Below are 9,184 nucleotides of genomic sequence, written 5' to 3'. Positions count from 1 at the left end.
ATCGCTGATACCAATAGTGCTCCCATGTATTCCGTCAGTCGCAGAACGCCTCGTTCTACAGCAGAATGTGAAGAAACCCAATGATGAAGCATGCCACCAAGGGACAACCCTGGTGGGTGAGAGTTTTTCTAACAAAAACACTTTTTTCTGTGGAAGTTTTTCCCCTCTGGGTTGGGTCTCTTAATATGCTTGCAGAATGAAGACAGGCATTCCTCAGAGCGTGCACAACCTGGAAACTGTTGCAGTTGCTGGCTGGAGCTGAAGTTGCAGGTCACAGTAGCCTTCCTGGATACTTTGATGCAGGTACAGTGTTTCCTAGAGCAGTCTGCGGTTGATCTTATGGTCAGAAGCTGAAGCAGAGGATGCAGAGGAGTCCTTTTGGTGTCTTGCAAACCGAATCTGAGGAAACACCCAGAGGAGAGACCCTAAATGGCCCTGAGAGGGGGATTGGCTACCTACACAGGTATGCATCTATCATGATGGGTCTCCGATGCCACCTGCTGGCACTGGCCATTCAGATGCTCCCAGCGGGTCCCCTCACCCTGGAGTCCAAGATGGCTAACACCAGGGACGGTCTGGGAACCACCCCTGGGGTGATGGACAGTGGAGTGGCCACTCCCCTTTCCATTGTCCAGTTTTGCTCCAGAGCAGGGACTGGGGGTCCCTGAACCGGTGTAGACTGGATTATGCAGGGAGGGCACCCTTTGTGCCCTTCAAAGCATTTCCAGAGGCTCTGGGAGGATACCCATCCTATGCCTGTAACACCTATTTTTAATGGGAGAGGGTGTAACGCCCCTCTCCTAAAGGAGATGCATTGTCCTGCCTTCCTGGGATTGAACTGCTCAATACCCAGGAGTGCAGAAACCTGTCTGTGAGGTGGCAGCAGCTCGGGCTGCAGTGGAAACCTCAGAGGGCTGGCTTGGCAGTACTGGGAGTCCATGGTGGAGCCCCCAGGGTGCATGGAATTGGCCCCCAATACCAGATTTGGATTGGGGGTTCAATTTCACAATCTTAGACACCTCACATGTCCATATTCAGAGTTACCATTGTGAAGCTACAGATATGCATTGACATATATGTGGTGCACGCTCATGATGGTATCCCCGCACTCACGAAGTTTGGGATATTGGTCCGGGACAACGTGGGGGCACCTTTGCTAGTGCAAGGGTGCACTCACACACAGTAACTTTGCACCTAACCTTAAGTAACTGAAGGTTAGACATATAGGTGACAAATTTGGTAAACAGAGAGAGCATAAGCACTGGAGTTCTGGTTAGCAGAACTCCAGTGACACAGTCAAGCATACTGACAATACACATATAGGACACAAACTATGAGCACTGGGGTCCTGACTGGCAGGATCCCCGTGAGACAGTAAAAATACACTGACAAGTAGGCAGAAAATGGGAGTAACATGCCAAGAACGATGGTACTTTCCTACATCTAGCTACCCTTCAGTGCTCCACAATGGATGGAGGGCTTGTTGTTCCTGACTTTGAGTCTTACTTTCTGGTGGGCCAGCTTCAGTTTTTGACACAGTGGATAGCGAACTGAACAATGCATGGGCAAAAGACATGCCCCTTCACCCCAACCACCTCCTCATTGAGCAGAGTGTTGCTCCGCCTTCCTCCATCCTGTACTTCGGAACCATTGGAGCTGGCCGTGCTGAGGTGGTGTTGGATTCCACACCTCCAGAGATTGAAATGGCTGGTACCCTATGCCCCTGAAATACTGTTTCACCTGCTGGATAACTTTCCACACGGGAAAAGCTGTGGTGGCCTCTTGTTCTGGGCAGAGGTGGGAGTGTCTACCATGGACACACTCTATGGGGATGATGCCTTCCTACCATCCGGACTAACTACACCTTGCCCCATGGACACGTTCTAAAGTACTGAGCTCTAACCAGAACAGTGCACAACCACTGGAAGCAGAGCCAAGCGGAGCCACTCCAGCTGGCGGCATGTCAATATTTGGCCAGTGTAACGGGCACATACAGAGCAGTGACGTGTCTCTACCACAGACTTAGATCGGACCTTACCTCATCCCTGATAAATCCCTAAACGAAGTGGGAGGAAGACCTTGCAGCACCAAATGCTGAGGATGCATGGGAGGCCATCCTAATGCGCACCCCTTTAAACTCATCAATTGTTTTGTGCGCACAGGGCGCATCTAATGCCTGCAAGCTAACCCACGATTTGAGGTCCGTGGATGCTAAATGCCCAAGATACAGTACAGAGATGGCAGAATTCTTCCATATGTTCTGTGCCTGCCCTTCAGTAACAGCGTATTGGATGGCTATAGCTACTGCTTTAACCAAGATACTAGACTGAGAGATCCCCTGTACTCCCAGGCACTGTTTTTTTGGCTAGAGCCCCACACACCCAAAATTAAAAATTACCAACCAATTCCAAGATCTAATACGGTTGTTAGCCAAAAAAGAAATTACTGGACATTGAAAGACGTCACTTGGCCCTTGCCTATTGGTGTGGAAAAAGGAACTGTTTTAATGGGCCAAACTGGAAGGGATGGTGAGATTGCTCTAGTCCCAACGGGGGCAGGGCTCGGTGGAGGGAGCACATGCCTTGGGCACCCTAATACAGGCTTTAGATAATACTGTTGATTAATTTGCATGTCAATAGCGGAGGGTCTAAGGTACTTAACCATGAATAGGGTGGGAATAGCACTGTACCAGGGCCAGCTGTCACACTTGTAACTGTTCATGCGAGTCCTCTTTTACACTACACTGGGGGGTCCCTCTTCCATCATAATCTAAATGGACGTCTAACATTTAGTAGCAACAGATACACGGCGCAGGACTGGGTTGGCGGGGAAGTCTGTTGGGCAATGCAATGCCAGTGATTTGAAATGATACCATATGATGATAGCCGGCAAGAGCTGTTTTGCGACAAGACTGGGCTACTTCGAGCAATGAGATCATTCTCTGGGAGCCCCTAGTGGCTGATGCTAGAATGAAAGAACAATGTATATGATTGCACAGCTACGGGCCTACTCCTGAACTAATACTGGTATGCCTCCAGGCATGTTGTTGTGTAGGTTTTCCAAAAATCAAGAAAAATGTGTTAAAAAAAAAAAGGTAAATTCGAATTTTAGATTACAATTTTTAAAATGCACCTTTAAAAAAGTTGGTATTTTTCTGCCCTGCACCATTTGGTGCTTGCAGCCTTTCCTCGGTTACATGAATCGGTCTGGTTGGCAATTAGGACTTTCTGAATTCCTCCCAGACAGTCACACGATAGAGGGATTAGGGCCCATATTTATACTTTTTGACGCCAAACTGCGCTAACGCAGTTTTGCGTCAAAAAAATTAGCGCCGGCTAACGCCATTCTGAAGCGCCATGCGGGCGCCGTATTTATTGAATGACGTTAGCCGGCGTTAGCCGCCGGCGCCGTCTGGTGTGCGTTAAAAAAAACGACGTACACCAGGCAGCGCCGGCGTAGGGGGATATGGGGCTTGGGCGTCAAGAAATGGGGCAAGTCAGGTTGAGGCAATTTGTTCGCCTCAACCCGATTTGCGCCATTTTTTTTCACTCCCAACCCCCATAGAAATGACTCCTGTCTTAGCAAAGACAGGAGTCATGCCCCCTTGCCCAATGGCCATGCCCATGGGACTTCTGTCCCCTGGGCATGGTCATTGGGCATAGTGGCATGTAGGGGGGCACAAATCAGGCCCCCCTATGCCACAATTTTTTTTAAAAAAAAACACTTACCTGAACTTACCTTAATGTCCCTGGGATGGGTCCCTCCAGCCTTGGGTGTCCTCCTGGGGTGGGCAAGGGTGACAGGGGGTGTCCCTGGGGGCATGGGAGGGCACCTCTGGGCTCCTTCAGAGCCCACAGGTCCCTTAACGCCTGCCTTTTGCAGGCGCTAAAAAACGGCGCAAAAGCGGCCGTACGTCATTTTTTTTGACCCACCCACTCCCGGGCGTGATTTTTGCCCGGGAGTATAAATCCGACGCACATGCCTCAGAGTCGATTTTTTAGACGGGAACGCCTACCTTGCATATAATTAACGCAAAGTAGGTGTCCACGCTAAAAAATGACGCTAACTCCATGGACTTTGGCGCTAGACGCGTCTAACGCCAAAGTATAAATAAGGAGTTAGTTTTGCGTCGAAATTGCGTCAAAAAAATGACGCAATTCCGGCACAAACGGAGTATAAATATGCCCCTAGGTGTGCCTCATGGGCCAACTTCTAGCAGAATGGGGGGGGGGACTAGGCACAGTCTCACTTGCAACTGAACATGCTGTACTCTGCCTTCACACAAAGGGCTTCTTACCACTGAATTGTTCCTGCAGTGAAAAACATCTTGAAACCTCTCCTACATGACAAAGGCACCATGCATAAAAGTAGGGCCCTAGAACCCACTCTTCAGTTCACTTTCTGAACCTGTGGAAGGGTACTCAGAAGACTGCCTGCTGCTGCTGCCTGTGGTATACTCCATAAGACTGCTCTGTGGCACCTGGAAGGACTGCTTTGCTTTCTGGCGCCTGGATTGAACCCTCAGAGACCTTCCTTGCTACTTGAGCACTGCTTCTCCAACTGAACCCAGGACTACCAAAGTGACTCCAAGGGCTAGTTTGCTGGACTCCTGTTCAGAGCTAGAGGGACATAACTGGCTCCCACCACCTTGAAGCTGCACCTGTACCTAGCTTCAGTGAGTCTTAACCCCTAAGTGGTTCCCCTCTAGTCCGGCACCCTTGGTGGTGGTGCAGTCCTAGACCCTTCATGGTTGTGCTAAAAGTGCCCAGATAGCCTAAATCTAAAACTTGGGATTTAGAATAGTTTTAGCTAAAAATTTCTCTGAGTACTGTGGGGAGACTGGGAGCAACCTTCTTTTTGATCTGCCCAAGGTACATCGCTGGTTAGCCTGACTTCAAGGTAGCTCCCACTACATTGATCTCAGTAGCAGCCAATTCTGTTCAGTGATCCTTTGCCAAAGGGGTCTCCAGAGTGCTGGAACTTTTGTCAGCTAGTGCCTCCTACCTCGACCCTGGTAGAGATTTTCAACTGACTAAGTCCAAACGTTGAAATTTTCACTGCAACTTCATCCAGTGGCTCCCCAACAACGCTTCTTCCTCGAACATTGCCTGCAGCCTTGACCCTCTGAACTTTACCTTTTCATAACATTTTTTCCTGAAAACTCTTCTAAGTCCAAAGGTTAGCGCCAACCATGCCCATCTGCTTCTTGTATCTAACACATGGTCCATCATGGTTGGCCATATTTTATAACTTTCACCGGGTCTCGCATGTGTAGATATCTGTAGTTGGCACTAAGGTCTTTTAGGTGCTAGTCCAATCCAATCTGTAGAACTGAAGACTCTGACTTTTAAAGTATTTATAATATATAGAGTCAAACAGCGTGAAGCATCAATTGTGAATATCTGGTCACACTGGACTGGGACAAAGTCACAAGTTCAGGCCTACTGCAATGGAACATGAGCTGACTACAGGGACCCAGTTAGGCCTGCTGAACACATTTATTTCAATTTTGGTTTGTGGGGAATCGCGTGGATGAGTTTAAAAAATGTGTCACTCAGTCGAGGCGGTTCCAAGTTGCAGCAAAGAGAGATGAGGTCTGCAGCACCAATGTGAGTCTTTGTGACAGGTCCAATCCACGTAGCAGTGTAGATGCTTCAGTTCTGCTGGGGGTTGTTCTGCACAGCAGAGTTGATGCCTCCATTCTGCTGGATCCACAGAGGCTGGCAAAGCACTTTAAAGCCACTTAAATGGGTCCATTTCAGGGGTGGCACTACTTAAAAGGGTAGACTCAAATATGGTAGAGTCCAGGTGTAGATGTAAGGTTGGTTGAAGGCCATGTCCTTGAGTCTTCTGATCATGAGGCCAGCCAACTAGCCCTTGGAGTCACTCCGGGTTCTAGGTTCAAGTGATACAGGTCCAGTCCATCTCACCCAGGCAAGAGAACAGCAGGCAGCATGTCAGCACAGCAGGGCAGCAATTCCTTCAGAGAAGTAGTCCGGCAGAGTGGCAACCCTTGTAGAAGCACAGCAGTCTTTTTACCTGGCAGAGTATCCACAGGTCAGGAAGTGTACTGAAGTGGTGGTGTCTGAGGTCCCTCTTTTATACACGTGTGCCTTCGAAGTGGGGAGAAGCTTCTAGAGTCATACCTCTGAAGTGCACAGATGCACTACCTTCCCTGCACTGGCCCCATACTAACTACAGGGGGGTATTCAGCCCTTTGTATGGAGATAGAACACCGCCTATCCAGGTGTAAGTGAGGCTGGGTTCAGCTTCTCCTTCCCATCCTGCCATTGATGACTTATCCAGTCACACCTAAGTGCCCATTGAGCGTGGCTATCTAGGAAGAATACACAAAGCCCAACTGCCAATTACACCCAGTCATTTAATCTAAGACAGGCTGCAGACACCAAATGGATAAGGCAAGAAAATGCCAACTTTCTAAAAGTAGCATTTTCAGAATTGTAATTTAAAATCTGACTTCACCACAAGTTAGGATTTTAAATTAGGATTCCAGAGACACCCAACATGTGTTAATTATCTCTTCTGTTTTGAAATTATACTTATAAAATGTAATAAGGCAACCCCAGTGTTATACTGTAGGAGAGATACGCTTTGCAGTAGTGAAAACAAATGTGAGGGTTTTCACAATCAGGACATGAAAAACATAAAACTTTTTAAATACACTGCACCCTGCCCTTGGGGCTGTTCAGGACCTACCTTAGGGGTGACTTATAAGTTTAAAAAAAGAAGGTTTGGGCCTGGCAACAGGTGTTAAATAATTTTAACATGTACTCCATTCTAAATTGGTGTGCAGTTTTTCTTGTGTTGTGTGTCCACTGTATTACTGTTTGGGTGTTGCATAAATACTTTAAACATTGCCTCTAAATTAGCCCTAACTGCTTTTTGTTCTAAGCTCTGCAAGGTTAACCACAGGTTAATTGAGTGAGTTCTTGTGGTTTACCCTACCAGTGCTCAGAACAAACCTAACAATGTACCCTTTTACATTAATTGGGCTACAAATATGGACTTTATGTAAAGGGAGTTGTTTTGGTCAATTTTGTGGGAACTTTGTCATATTTTATTGTAATATTAGGTGTGTTTTGTTATAATTGTAGGTTCCACGTTTGTTTTCTTAGGGTTTCTTCGTGATCTTTCAAGCTTTGCACAAATATATTTATGTTCATGTGTATTTCAGTTTTTGTATTTATTTTTTGGATAATTGAGGTGGTTTCCATTACCTTCAGTTGGGCTATCAATATGATTGTGTTTGTAATTCATTGTTTATTCATATATATACTCCAATCAGAACAATTGTGCTTAGAAGAAAATTGTTTAGCCCGGTTTTTGTTTGGTAGGGCTTTCTTTGTATTTTAGTACAAACACTAGTGGGTCTAAAGCACTGATTGTGCTACCCACATCATTAGCCCTTTACCCATGTCTCATATTTGCCATTGCAAGGCTGCCACTTCGACCTGGCATTTAAAACTACTTGCCATGCCTTACATTCTCATTTTCCTATATATAAGTCACCCCTAAGGTAGGACTTATGTAACCCATAGGACAGGGTGCTATGTAAGTAAAAGGCAGGACATGTACTGTGAAACCTGCTCCTCTCATAGGTCAGCATTAGAAATTCCCTTATGTGATTTTGAGTGGCAATTTCTGATCTGAGAGGAGTGGCACTGTCATGTTTGGTTTGGTTGGAATGGTAATGAAACATTCTGCTTACTGGTGAAGTTAACATGACTATGTTAGAAATGCCACTTTTAGAAAGTAGGCATTTCTCTGCACTTACTGCTAACTGTGCCCTACAGCCTGTCTCCAATCCACATCTGCATTCATCTGCATACTGATGGTTCTTCCTGGACAGTAAGAATTGAGGGGCTCTCAATTACACTTCAAAGGTCAATGGCCTGCCCTCACACAAAGGACAGATAGCCCACCACAGGGCTCCTGACAAACAGCGCTGTGTTGAAAGGGGAACCTGTGCACTTCAAAACCACTCTTTAAAGTTTCCCCCACTTCAAAGGCACTTTTGTGTATAGATACTCGGTCTGTGACCGCACCAAATCAGACACTTCTGGACCTACAACTAGACTCTGGCAGAGGGAATGCCTGGCTGGCCAAAGGATTCATCTGGTCTGCTTTGCTGGAAGGGCTGCTGTCCTACTTGTTGCCCTGCTGCCTGCTGGCCCCTGACTCTGCTGCAAGGCCTCTGCCTTCCCCAACAAGTGATCTCCAAGGACTTGGATTGAGCTTGTTTCATGTTCCAAAGTCTCAGGGCTATCAAACACTTCACGAAAGAGAAGAAAATCCAGCGTGTCGGAAAATCGACGCAACACCCGTAAAATTCAATGCAACGCCTGCCGGATCGACGCAGCACTTGTGTCGCGACTGAAGAATCACCACATCACCTGCTGGATCGACACAGTGCCTGTTGCCTCTTTACAACACATTCTGGATTTTCCACTCACCGTCTCTTGATGTCAAAATATCCATGCATCGTAGTGAGGAACTTAGGCTGAGTTCCTGGAAACTGACACCTTGCCACGTAGAAAGAAACAATGCAACGCCTTCGCCGGAAAACCAGGCCATTGCATCACTTTCCAATGCATCCTCTTCTTTGTGACCCTCTGCATCGCTATTTTTGACGCATACCAGGAAGTCTGTGTTAAAATGATGCAACCGCTGATTTCTAAGGACTGAGATTCATCAATACTTTAAAAAGTTAGATCTTGACTTGCACAAATTGGATTTTTGTCGTTTTGATCTTATTTTATTCAGGCAAATGTTATCTATTTTCCTAAACTCGTGTGAACTACTTTCTTGTGGAGTTTTCACTGTGTTACTGTGTGAGTTATTGCACACAACTTTACACATTGCCATCTAAGTTAAGCCTGCCTGCTCTGTGCCACGGTACCAGAGGGCGAGCACAGGATAATTTAGGTTGTGTTGTGACTTACCCTGAATAGGATTTTGGTCCCTACTTCAACAGGGTGAATACCTCTGCCAACTAGAGACCTAATTTCTAACATTGGTGATCAGCAGTGAGTATAAGACTTGTGTTGTTGCAGTTCCACACAATAGCTATGTGTTCTCTGTCTACCCACATTTAAGGACCATTTCAGTTTTTTTCTTTTTCTGAAATTGTTCCATTTTTAACACATCCTATACATCATGTCTC

The sequence above is a fragment of the Pleurodeles waltl genome, chromosome 1_1, assembly GCF_031143425.1.
Source record: "Pleurodeles waltl isolate 20211129_DDA chromosome 1_1, aPleWal1.hap1.20221129, whole genome shotgun sequence".
NCBI lineage: Eukaryota > Metazoa > Chordata > Amphibia > Caudata > Salamandridae > Pleurodeles > Pleurodeles waltl.
This window is presented reverse-complemented; position numbering follows the sequence as displayed.